General features: G+C 37.6%; 1 pseudogene; it reads left to right on the top strand.

Moving 5' to 3' along the window:
• The first annotated feature begins 1,722 nt into the window (after positions 1–1,722).
• Positions 1,723–13,389, top strand: part of LOC102479300 (tomoregulin-1-like) — a 148,273-nt pseudogene continuing 136,606 nt past the window's right edge.

Below are 13,389 nucleotides of genomic sequence, written 5' to 3'. Positions count from 1 at the left end.
TATAAAAATGCAACTACTTTAAGGTAGTCCCACAGGCCCTACTGTCCATGCACCCTTTCTCAGTTATTCAATCAAATACTAATCTAGGCACTGCTGTGGATGTATTTTACAGAGATATATATGCAGACTCATATCAGTTGGTTTTAAGAAAGACAGTGATTATCTGGGTGGGCCTGACCTGTTACATTAGCGATTTTAGAAGCAGGGAGTTTTATTTCTCAGGCAGGTCACAGATGAAGAAGTCAAAAAGACATGTTTTGTCTGGCCTGGAGTAAGCAAAATTATGCTGTGAATTGTCTATGAGGGACACATGCCAAAGAGCTGCTAGTGGCCTCTAGGGGTTATCAGCTATCTGGAGCACATGGACCTCAGTCGTATGACCACAATGAAACAAATCTTAGTAAAAATCATTGCACTTGCAAACTTTCTTTTATTTTTTTTAGCTTTTAGCCATGGGACATGTACTCTTGCCCTAGAGGGACTGATAGAGGGAAAGTGAGAAATCACTCCCCCAATCCCTTCCCCTCCATTATCCTCCTGGGATTTGGGGCATCAAATCTCTGGGTCAGGGACTGGAACTATAGTTGGCCATGTGGGAGTCCAGCACCATATCCACTAGACCACCTGGTAGCCCCTGGAAGCGTCTTGGTATTAGCCTGATACTGTGTAAGCACAGAACCCAGTCACACCATGCCCAGACATCTGACCTACAGAACTGTGAATGAAGAAATGAGTGTTTTTATAAGCCACTGATTTTATAAAAATCTGCTCTACAGTAGTAGAAATCTAATATACTTCCATGAATAAAGAAAACATACAATTTAATAGGCTTTTTATTGAAAAGTATTTTTATTGAAAAATACTTCTAGAACAATCATGAAGTTCCTCTTCATGGAGCTCACATGAGATGTTCTTATCTGTAGTCTGAGATATTAGGTCAACCCCTGGTATAAAACACTTCTGTGAATTATTTATCACAATTCATCTGGCCAGCCTTTCTCCAGGGGAGCAGAACTAACTGGACCTTCTTCTACCTTAAGGCAACTTTGCTCAAGAGAAAGCAGGCTCCCCACAAACAGGAAGGAAAAACAAACAAACAAAAAGTCAAACCAACCAAAAAACACCCTGCTATTGTAGAGCCTAGGACTATTTGTTTTATGGGGATTTGGAATTTAAATTTAAATAGTTTCATCCCAACTGAAGCTTTGTTTTTCTTTATCACATTAATTACATTTTCTTTTAGGTAGGTTAGAACAAGTGAGCGAGCTGGGTCAGGAAGCTGGGGTATGCCAGAAAGCCCTTGGTGATTCAATGATGGAAAGAATGGCAAGGGTTCTGAATGGGCACGAGGAAAAGTCACAAGACAGCCTTAGGAATAGCATTAAAGCAGCTTGCTATTGCTCAGAGTCTGGCAGGTTGCACAAGGTCTTCACTTTTGGGTCTCGGATGCTGCAGCTGCCTGTACCACAATGAAGCCCATCGACGGGCTTCTAAAACAGGAGAATGATACAGGAAAGAAGTAGAGAGAATGTTAAAGAGAACGTTTTTCTTCTCACTAGGTCCAAAGAAACCTAAGGAGTGGATATATGTTTTTTAACTTCATATTTTGATCAACCCTTTCTTTAAAAAGAAAACGCCAGCGATTTCATTTATGGCACAACCAGAGCGCCACCATGTGGTAGAGTCTCTCTGAATTCACGACGTCTGAGAGTGCGTTTACAGATGGAAAGAGTATTACTGCAAGAAAACACTTGTAACATCCAGTCAAAAGCCAGACAACTTACTAGTAGAGAGCCTGCCTGTGCTCGAAAGTTTGATGATAGGCTTGATTTATTTTTAATCATCATCTTCTTCCTAGGAAGTATGACAATGCCTCTTGGTTTCACATTTAACACAGTTATCATTGGTGCCATTTTTAAAAGTGAAGTTATTTTATTTAATGGCCCTAAAAATGAAGAACGTCTAGCGCTAGTATCATGGGATAGGACAGAGTATGTTCTCTGATTCACAAAAGTCACATTTACGCAAATTCCTCACGGTGATCAGCTAATAACTTTGGTCTTGTCGATGGGGTGCTGGAGCCTTTCTATTTCTTTGGTTGTGAGGTTGTTGTGTTTTTAATCAGATAGAAAAAAAGAAGTCATCTCATTCCTCAATTAGAATAATCACCTCCAATTATTGAACTTTAAATTCTTGGATCACTCTTGTGTAGGTTTAAATTCTGGAAGAAGAGAATGTTTAATTAGTTTTGTTCAATCTTCTGTCTGACATTTGTCCTGGGTCCTTGAGTTTTAGCCTAACCAAGACAATATGCAACAGAGATGGCAGAGCATGGCAACAGTGTGGGAAGGTCACAGCAGGTGATGAACACACCTTGTGCCATTTCAAGGACTAGCCCATCAACAAAGACTTCTGCAGACCAAAAGGATACCATATTTGTGCACTAATTCCCATCGGCTATTTACTGAATGGTGCAGCGCCTTCTGATCTAGGTGAGGTCTTTTCATCCATAGACATTCTGCCACTGTGGACTCCCCAATGAAAGAGACATCATCCAAGTCACTGAGGTCACCTGCCACTTGATTATGAGCTTCTCAGAGAAGATACAGTATGTCAGGGCCATTTCCCACTCGGAAACATCTGAGTATCTTTTTAAAATAGTATATATTGACCTAAGTATCAATTGTCCCTTATTTCAATAAGAAATATCAGTAAAATACTTGAAAAGGACATGAGAACCTCCTGACTCCTCAGAGAAATGATTTTCCCGTTTGTAAGATTAAGGCATCAATAATGCTGTCACTGTTGCTTTTGTGTAAAATGTGCTAATGGCTTTGTGTCTTTTCGAAGAAAGAGCTTGCTTATGAAGAAAGAACTTTACATAGTGACCAAAGGTCCCTTGTTAAAAGTTTTCTTTGATCTATACACAGTTTAAATATTCTTTGCCAAAAATCTCCCTCTCTTAAGAACTTAATTGTTTACTCTTTCCATATTATACAGTATACATTTAGATGGGGGAGAATTCTTGTGATCAGGGTCCCAAATCAAGGAAAAGAACGTTGTTATAAAATGTCACTTTTGTTCCTTAACTTATCACCTGGATGAAATTAGGAAGGGAGTCAAAACATTCCTCCCCCACTTCCTTCTGCCCCTGTAGCAATAACCTACTTATACCTGGATGGGTTTATTCACAGGCCTCCAGCAATCCCTACTACTTCAACCTCTGTGGGTGAGTTCCTTGGTATCTCATGGTTACGATTTCATTGCACTCAAACAGTGTGCTTTGACCTTGAATAGACAGCCCAAGACGTGCAGGCCTTCAGACGGAACTAGTTTCCTGTCTTCTGACAATCCATGACTTCTTCACAAACACTGTGCTTCTGCAGGGTTGTGATCTCCTCTCTTTTATTGATGTCTACTCTGTTTTCTTCCTGTCTTCTGACAATCCATGACTTCTTCATAGACACTGTGCTTCTACAGGGTTGTGATCTTCTCTTTTATTGATGTCTACTCTGTTTTAATCTTAAATTAGAAAGTCATGGAAAAAAGGCATCGCAATTTTTAGTTATTCCTTTAAAATATAGATCAATACTGTGACATAAGTTTAAAAATCTCTTTAGAAATGGTTGTATTTAGGTCCAGATCATTTCTTTCCTTTTCCTTTTGTGTTTTTAAGACAGGGTCTTACCTTGTCACAATGCTCCTGCCTCAACCTTCCAACTGGGTTGATAGATACACATCGCCACACAACTATTCTCTAGATGGGGTCTTCCTGTGTTGTCCAGGCCAGCTTCAACCTTATAATCCTGCACATCAGCCCTTTCAGTTGCTAGGACAAGTATGTGCCTTTATGGCCAGCCTTTAGGTTGGACCAGGAATGGGATCCAGGATTCCCCCATGGTCCCACCCTGCAGAACACAGCATCTTAGCAGTGAGCATCCCTGCTCTGGGAGGTTCAAGCAATTTCTGAGCAAGGCAAGCTTCCATGATTCTCTTGGTAGAACACATTTTAATAGTTGACTTTGAAGCATTCCTTGTTTGGGAAAATTATTTTTTTAAAACTGCCTTAAAGACATTCTGCTATATTATAAAATCTACTGAGCTACAGGGTGATTATTTTTTGTAGGGATTTTTGCTATAGACCATGTGCACTCACTGGAGAGTCAGAGAAAGAGAAACAGAAAGTGAGAAATCACCTCCCAGTGAGGATGGGCACATTGCAATCCCTTCTCTATTCACTTCTTGGGATCTTGGGTACACACGCACACAAGCCTGATGTGAGTTTTAAGCCACCCGGTCAAATTGTGGTTACCCACATAGGAGTCCAGTGATGTAACCATTATGCCATCTCCTAGTCCCACAGGCTGATTTTTTTTTTTTTTTGTCACTTTAGCATTTTACCTAAAGGGTACTCTCTCCAGGAGCTTTTTACCCCTAATTTCTATTTAAAAAGTAATTAGAATAATTTTTTTTCAAAATGCCTCATTATTTTAAGATGAACAGGAAAAATAAGTTGTTTGTTGAAGACAGTACATTGAGGGGTGTATCAGTGGCATATGGGCAGGCTAGCTTTGTTAGACTCATGGCACTTGCCTACTGTAAATGAAAAATAGTACGCAACTGTATAAAGAAGTTAAAATGCACCTTGAATAATCTAGCCACTGGTGATCATTTAAAAGGTTAAAATAAGTTTCTTCATTCAGTTTGTGCTCTTTTCTTCTAATAGATTTTCCACCACTGACTTTGGAAGATAAACCAGCTGAGGTGTACTAGTTTTAGAGGACAGAAGGTCATTTTATAACTTCCCAGCAGGTAAATAGCAACTTTTTAAATTGGCTTATGAGACCTTACCCAGTATAGCCATAATCATCTTTGCCCCGCTCCTTTCTAGTATTCTTTACTATGGCTACGTTTATGTTGCTATTACCCAAGAATGCATATGCTGTCTGACTTCTATGCCTATATCATCATGCTCCTTGCACCTGAACGCCTTGATCTTACTCATCCTCCTTCACCCATATCCGACCCATTCAGCAAGCCAGAACCATGGATCGAATCTGCCCTGCTCCTCTGGCTGTTTATACAAATTCTATTTTACTATAATACAGCAATCAATGCACACTCACTTCTACATTGGCTATGCTTTGCACTTCAACCGCCGAGTTAAGTACTTACAACAGACATTGCAACAGATCCTCAAGTGCTTTCTCTCTAACCTTTTACAGAAAATGTTTGCTAATTTCTGGTCTATATTCATACTATTTTTTCTGGCCAGTGTATCATTTATCTAGCATTGTTAGAAAATTTGTTTATCTGTCTATCCTTACCAGTGCAACTGTTTGGTCTTTATAAGCAGAGAATATTTTACATATTGCATGCAACCAGATGGAAGTGTGCTCAGGCAGTTAGTGGAATAGAGGAACCAACTAAAACCTATAGGGCTAGAAATGAGGAAAAATGTTTTTACTCTGTTTCTTTGAGTATATTGCTCATCACAGTTTTATAAGGATTAGAAATATCTCTCGGTAGGAAGTATACTCTGTAGTTTAGATGAATTCCAAGTAAAACTGAATGGTGCTCTAGTCTCATTTGGCCAGACAGCCCAAGACTTTTTCTAGGCAGCTTAATTTAAAAAGGGTAGCAATAAAATATTGTCTGATTTTTTTTTTTTTTAAAAAAGTCATCAAACATATTAGCCAAAAGAACATGATTCGTTTTATTTTATTTATTTCTTTTGAGAATTTTTTTTGCTATAAGGCACATGCATTTGCTGGAAAGACAGAAAGAGATGAAGGGGGAATAAAGTGAGGAATCATCCCCCAGGGAGGCTGACCATGCCACATTCCCTTCTCTTCCATTATCTTCTCAGGATTTGGGGCATGTGTGCACATGTACCAGGTATGAATTTCAAGTCTCCAGGTCCAGGACTCAAATTAAGGTTGACCATGTGGGAGCTCAGCACCTTAACCACTATGTCACCTGCTGACCCCAAGATTTCTTTTAAAGAATTCACTGGAGAACTTATACAGCTGCTTGTCAACTTACAGTGGGGTCATATCCCAATGAGCCCAGAGTGAGTTGAAAATAGCATCAGTTTAAAGTACATTTAAACTGATCATTATAGCTTAGCTTAGCCTCCCTTAAAAATGCTTGAACACATATATACTTATATTAGCCTTCATTTGGACAAAATCATCTCACACAAAGTCTATTTTATAGTAAAATGTTGAATATCTCATGTATTTTAATGAATATTACACTGTGATTGAAAACAGAATGTTGTAAGGTTTCTCAAAGTATGGTTTCTACTGAATGCATGCTGCTTTTCTACCATCACGAAGTTGAAACATCCTAGGTCAAACCATGGTAAGTCAGGGACCACAGCACTTCTTCTAGAAATGGTACTATTACCCAAAACTTGTTTCAATCTCTTGTTTGGTAAATCCTTTCCAGTCTGTACACATGCATTTAAAAATCTCCAATGGAGGACCGGCAGTTAGCATAATGGCTATGTCACTGGACTCTCATGTAGTCGACCGCGGTTCGCGTCCCGGTCCCGGTGGCTTAAACTCACGCCGGGCGTGTGTGCATGCGTGCCCAAGATCCTCAGAGGAGAATGGAGGAGAAGGGATTGCGACGTGGCCATCCCTCCTGGAGCGTGATTTCTCGCTTTCTGCCTCTATGTCTCTCTCTGTCTGTCTGGCAAGCGCAAGCGCCCTATAGCAAAAACCTCTCCAAAAAAAAATCTCCAATGGTAGGGGCAGGACGGTGGTGCAGCGGTATAACACAACAGTTGTCAAGGCTGACCCACACAGGAAGGTTCCAGGTTTGTGTCTGGAGACCTCCCTAGGTATGTCAAACAAATGTGCCCACAACCAGGACTGACGGCTGGAGGTGGATAATGGTGTCAAGACCCTGTTGGGTGTCTTGTCTGTCTCTTCATTTCTCTGTCTCCCTTGTGCCTCATAAAAGAAAGAAATAAATGAACTTAAAAAAAAAAATCTCTGATGGTGGTTAATCTTTAGGGAGGTGAGAGGGAGGTGCTTTTTTTTTTTTTTTAATGTTCCATAGTCATATAGTGACATGCATTATGAGTAAGGTGAATGATTAAAAATTAGAAAATGGTTTTTAACCATGAATGATTTTGTCTTATAAAGCTACTTCTGATGAAGACTGGGGTTCTTGTGCATATGTGAAACTGGCTCATTTGACCAATACTAATCGAGTTCTTTTTGTGTAAGTCATAGTGTTCTGAAGTCAAACACTCAAATGGGATGTTTCAAAAATATTCTACGAATGCAGGATCAGAGAATACATGTGAGGTTGTACAAACATACAATGAGTATTTACAGATGAAATCTAGCTAAAGATTCAGATTGAAGGAATGATGAAAACTTTGACTTAAACCTTCAAACCAAAATTGGGCAAGAGAGCATCAGCCCGAATTAACCAGGTTAGGGTAGTACCTTCCTCTGTTTTAGCACTGTCTGAAGAGCCTAGACAGACAATGCTGGCTTGGTATTTAGTAATCAGAAACAGAACACATGGGGTAGGAGGGGCAAAAGTGAGTCTGACAATAGATTTGAATGTCAAATGAAAAAGTTGAATCTAGAATTAGATTCAAAAATCATAGCTCAGGAGCTGAGTGAAAATAGAAGGACTTCAGGGGACAAGAGTAGGAAAGAATGAAGAATTGGGATCCAAAACATGACCATCAGTAGGGCTTCTGGAGTCCTTTTTATTGGATCTCAACATAGCCAAGATAAGGAATCAATCTAAATGTCACTGACAAATGAGTGAATAACGAAAATGTTGTACAAATGGAATATTATTCAACTGTACAAGGCATGAAATCTTATATCTGAGAAAATGTAGACATCAGGTATAAGCCTAGTACTGAAAGACAAATACTGCATATTCTCACTCTTCTGTGCGTGCTAAAAGATTTGATCACATAGATTTTAAATGTCCCGAACATAAAGTAATGATAAATGTTTGAGTTGATGTATATGCTGATTGTCCTGATTTGATCACTAAACATTGCACGTGTGTCTTGAAAAATCACACTGTACCTTGTAAATATGTACAGCTATTTAAAAAGTATGAATAGTAAAAAGAAGGAATGACTGCATCCTGACCACATTCAAAAACAATTCATTTTCATGCAGAAAAAAAATTTAGAATTATTTATTTTTAATTTTATGTATTCATTCATTTATTTTAACTTGAGTGGAGAGACATAGAGAGAGAGAGCAAGAAAGTGAGAAAGCAAGCCACCAGATCCAGGACTCAAACTGTGTTCACCCATGTGCGAGTGTCCAGTGCTTTATCCACCACACCACCCACAGGTCCCCTCATGCAGAAAAAAATTTATAAAAAGAAAACTCCATATTCAGGTTAGGAAACAACTAAAAGAAAATAACAGAATAATTACTCTTAATAGCAATCTGCTACTTCTTTTTTTTTTTAAGAGGTTTTTACCATGGGGCACGTGCACTCGCTGGAGAGAGAGAGATAGTGAAAGGGAAATTGAGAACTCACCCCTAAGCCCAGGGGGAATGGCCACACCACAGTCCCTTCTTCTCCATTCTCCTCCTGGAATTTTAGACTTGTAGGCACATGTGCCCAGCTTGAGTTTCAAGTTGCTGGGTTCAATTTGAACCACCGTCTACCAATGTGGGACTCCAGTGCCTTAACTCCATGCCACCTGCTGGCCCCTACTTTAATCTTTTCATGTTGAAGAAAGTATTTATAAACATGTTTAAGTCACTTTCCAGGCCATTGTGTTTAAAAACTAATAAATGCAAAAGGCTTCCATAAGGAAACTTCTCTGGTACTTTCTCTTCTGTTGCTTTCCATTCTTCAGTCTCTCAAAATACACTTTATAAGGCAGATTCAGATAAGGAATCTTGGCTAGAAGGCACTCCCTTAATGACCATGTATTTATAGCTTCAAACACTGGAATACACACTAACTCTTCCAGTAACCTATAGAAAAATTTATGGGGAGGCCTCTCTCTACAAGAAAATGCCTCAGAAGCACAAATCATTGTCTGTTTCTTATTCTGTGTCACAAATGGAGGTTATATTCACCTGCAAATGAATTTCAAGAATACTGAAATTTAGAATTAAAGTTCTATGCTCACTACTTTTTGTACCGACAAGGAGGTTCATACAAATAAAATGGCCCAGTGTTTATCTTCTTTGAAGTCAAAATCATAATGTTCTTACAATTATTCTACTGCCTGTACATTCTTAAAGATTAAGAGGATAAAATGAACTAAGAGGTAGACAAATCAAAGAAAGCATTCAAGGCTTTATATTAAAGAGGACCCCGGAAATATCAGTTTTGTAAGCACTATAAGCCATCTTAATATGAAACTGCCTTGTAAGGTAAGCAGGAATATGCCTGGTGAGGTTAGAAGAAAGGCCAGCTTTATCAACTGGAAACCTTTTCTACCACTCACTCCCTGTCTTTGAGAAAGAACTAGACTCCTGTCCTATATATACTGAGCTAATTAATCTGTAAAAAAAATAAAATAAAATAAAATAATTGGAAGGAAGGGAACTTGATAGGACTGCTGCAGACAAGTTGCCAAGCCAGGCTAATTACTAGAGTCTCCTGGGAGCTGTCAAAGACTACAGAAATCAAGGGATCAAATCTGTGGGCTCCATCCCCAGAGAACAGGATTCATATTCTAAGGTGCAGTTCAGCCTTTTGCATGTTAAGACTCCCCAGTTAATTCAGAAGATCAACCAGTTTAGGAACCAATGATTCATTCCAGTCTCCCCACATCAGGAAAGTCCATCCCTAAAGCACTTCTAATGAGAAAAACAAAAACTTTTTAAAGAAAGATAAAATTCTCTAGTTTGGCAGTATAAGATATAATTATATTTTGAAGCCTATCTAGAAATAAGCTATATATCAAGGTCTTATTTAAGTAGTTACACCTAGATTAGGATTTCACTTCATAAAGGAAATCGCTAATATACACATGTCCTCTCACTTACTGTTTTTGTATTGCATTTGGAAAGCATAAACAAAATACAGCAAAGTACAAAGGTAAAAATCCATTGTCCCCAAACAAAATATATTGACTTATTTGTGTGTGTGTGTGTGTGTGTGTGTGTGTGTGTGTGTGTGTGATATTCTTTTATTTTATTCATTTATTTATTTAATTTTTATAAAGAAAAAAATTACAGAACATATTTTTTTAACAGAGAACTTGACACTCTTTTGTCTATTTAATGTTACTTCCCGTTGTCCCTCCCAAATGCCCTCTACCACCCACTCTCTTAACTCTCCTCTCTTAATTTCTGGTATCTACATTTATTCTCTCTACTGTCATATCCTTGGGCCTTTCAAGTTTTGCCATAGGATGTAGACATTTGGTACATATTGAATGGGGTTATACAGTGTGTATTTTTCTTTATTTTTCTTTACAGAATTATTTAATTTGCTATTATTTTTTTGTTTTAATTTGACCAGAGAGAGAAAAGGAAAGTGAGAAAGCAAGTCACCAGATCCAAGACTCGAACCACAGTTGGCCATGTGGAAGTCTAGCACCCCAACTACCACACCACCTCCTGACCCTATAGTGTGTATCTTTCAAAGTCTGGTTCACTTTGCTTAATATTGAATCTTCTGTATTCACCCACTTTGAAGCAAATGACAGGGTCTCACTGTTTCAATCAGAAACAGAAAAAACTCTTGAAGTCATCGGAGTAGGCAAAGATTTCGTAAATAGATCCCCAAAGCCCAAACAATAATTCCAAAAATAGACATGTGAGATTACATCAAACTAAAATTCTTTCCCTCAAAAGAAACAACAATTAGCAATTACAGTAAAAACACACCCCACCTCCAGAATAGGAGAAAATATTTGCAAATTATTCCTCAAACAAATGATTGATAACCACAATACATAGGGAACTCAAGCAGCTCTCCCATTAAAAAAAAAAGAAAGGAAGGAAGGAAGGAAGGAAGGAAGGAAGGAAGGAAGGAAGGAAGGAAGGAAGGAAGGAAGGAAGAAAGGAAGAGAAAAGAAAGAAAGAAAGAAGAAAGAAAGAAAGAAAGAAAGAAAGAAAGAAAGAAAGAAAGAAAGAAAGAGAAAGAAAGAAAAAAAGAGAGAAAGAAAGAAAGAAAAAAAGAGAGAAAGAAAGGAAGGGAATAATCCAACTGAAAAATGGACAATTGAACTGAATAGATAACGCTTTAAGGGAGACAAATAAATGGGCTTCTTGCCCATTCTAGCATATGAAAAATGTTCAAAATCTCTTGTCTTAAGGGAAATTCAATAACTAATAAAACCACAATGAGATATCACTTAACCCTGCTAGAATGGCTAGGGTCCAAAATATAAAGAATGACAAGTGCTGGCGAAGCTGTGATGAAAAGGGAAAACTTTTACACTGTTGGTGGGAACAAATATTTATGCAGTCTCTCTGGAAAACAATATAGAGCTTCTTCAAAATCTTACAAATAAAACTACCAAATGACCCAGAAATCCTACAATTTGGAATATACCCAAAGGGTAGGAAAACACTCAGGCAGAGAGACACTTAGTTGGAAAGACATTATTGAATTACTTTTATTTTATCTCAGATCTTTTTTGTTACTGTCAGCTTGTTTTGGAGAATAAAACTTTGGAGGAAAAGTTAAATTCCCTCAATTTTTCTCACCCATTCTATTCTATACAGCATCACTTCTCCAACAAGATACACTATAATTGATTTGCTATGTAAATAGTTTATCATTTTATATTTCTACCACACATCCGTATTCGCCAACATTACATATAAAGTATTTTTAAACTTACATAAAGAGTATCATATTCCATTTAACATTTTTAAACTTAACTTTTTCTTTTAACTTTAAGAATTATCCATGTTGGGAACCAGCAGCTGGCGTAATGGCTATGTCGCTGGACTCCCATGTAGTCGACTGCAGTTCACATCCCAGACCCGGTGGCTTAAAACTCACGCCGGGCACATGTGCGTGCATGCCCAAGATCCCAAGAGGAGAATGGAGGAGAAGGGATTGCGGCATGACCATCCCCCCTGGGGGTGATTTCTCGCTTTCTGTCTCTATGTCTCTCTCTGTCTGTCTGGCAAGCGCACGTGCCCTATAGTGAAAACCTCTCTCAAAAAAAAAAAAAAAGAATTAGCCATGTTAATACACATATATTGAATTCATTAATTTTCAATACTAAATGAATATTCCATTATATATATATATATACACACATACACATATGTATGTATATATCAACATAATAATGTTTCAAAAATTTTATCTCCACAAAAGATAATTGCTGGAGCATTTATACAATTCTTCATTAATGCAAATGAACAACACTTTCTCTTGATTGAATCTTCCTGTAATGTCTACATAGATCAAGCCTTACACTGTACCTCATAAACACACAATTTATATAGATATTTAAGTTCAACTCTAAAATTATAAGCTATATACATTTTCAAATTAACTAATGTGTAATTATTCTCCAAAATATTGTTTGGAACTTTAATCATCAGTGTCAATGGTGTCTAATTTCCCATATCTTTGTCAACATTAACATTACTATTTCTTTACAAATCGTGCCAAACTAATGGTATCTCTATGTTGTTTCTTTTATTTTTCTCTCCAATTTTATTTTATACTTCTTATTTACATTTAATTGTTGTATATCTTCATGGTGTACAACATGGTTTTTCAAAGGATGCATGCAGTATGTGCTCACCAAATCAAAGATAGTAACATTCATTAGTTTCAACAAATAATTTTACATTCTTGTATCTGTTAAGTGCTTCCCTCCTGAGTTCCTTCCATGCACTCTACAATCTTTGCCTCTCTCTCATATAGTCTCTGGTATTAGTGTTATTTCTCATAATAAGAGTATCCTGAAAGAAATTAAATAAAAACACCAAAAAACAAAAACAAAAATAAAAAACACCCAAGTGCCTCAAATATCCCATATTTATTGGGCACCTATCCAATGACAGTATAATACTAAGCTCAAATGTTCAATCTTTGGCACTGAACCACATGATTTGAAATCCTAGCTCTGCATTTCATAACTGAGTTGCCAGTGCAAATTTCTTAACCTCTCAGAGCCATAGTTGCCACATACAACATATAAAATGGAGAAAAAAAGCACTTAACTGTGAAAGTTATTTTAGATAATACACATAAAGCATTTAGCACAGCATTCAATGTGTAAGCATATACACATTGTAATTATTGTTATTATTATTATCATGAAGATATTATTGGTGGAAGAATAGTGGTGGTTATTGTCTCATACTGCATTCCCCAGAAAGTAGACTCTAGGTGGACATTGCAGGTATAAAGCTTATTAGGCCATGCTGTTGGGATTTTCATGTTGAA

The sequence above is a fragment of the Tupaia chinensis genome, unplaced genomic scaffold, assembly GCF_000334495.1.
Source record: "Tupaia chinensis unplaced genomic scaffold, TupChi_1.0 Scaffold000290_1, whole genome shotgun sequence".
In the NCBI taxonomy this organism is placed as follows: domain Eukaryota; kingdom Metazoa; phylum Chordata; class Mammalia; order Scandentia; family Tupaiidae; genus Tupaia; species Tupaia belangeri.
The sequence above is the reverse complement of the archived record's forward strand: the minus strand, read 5'-3'. Positions and strand labels throughout refer to the sequence as shown.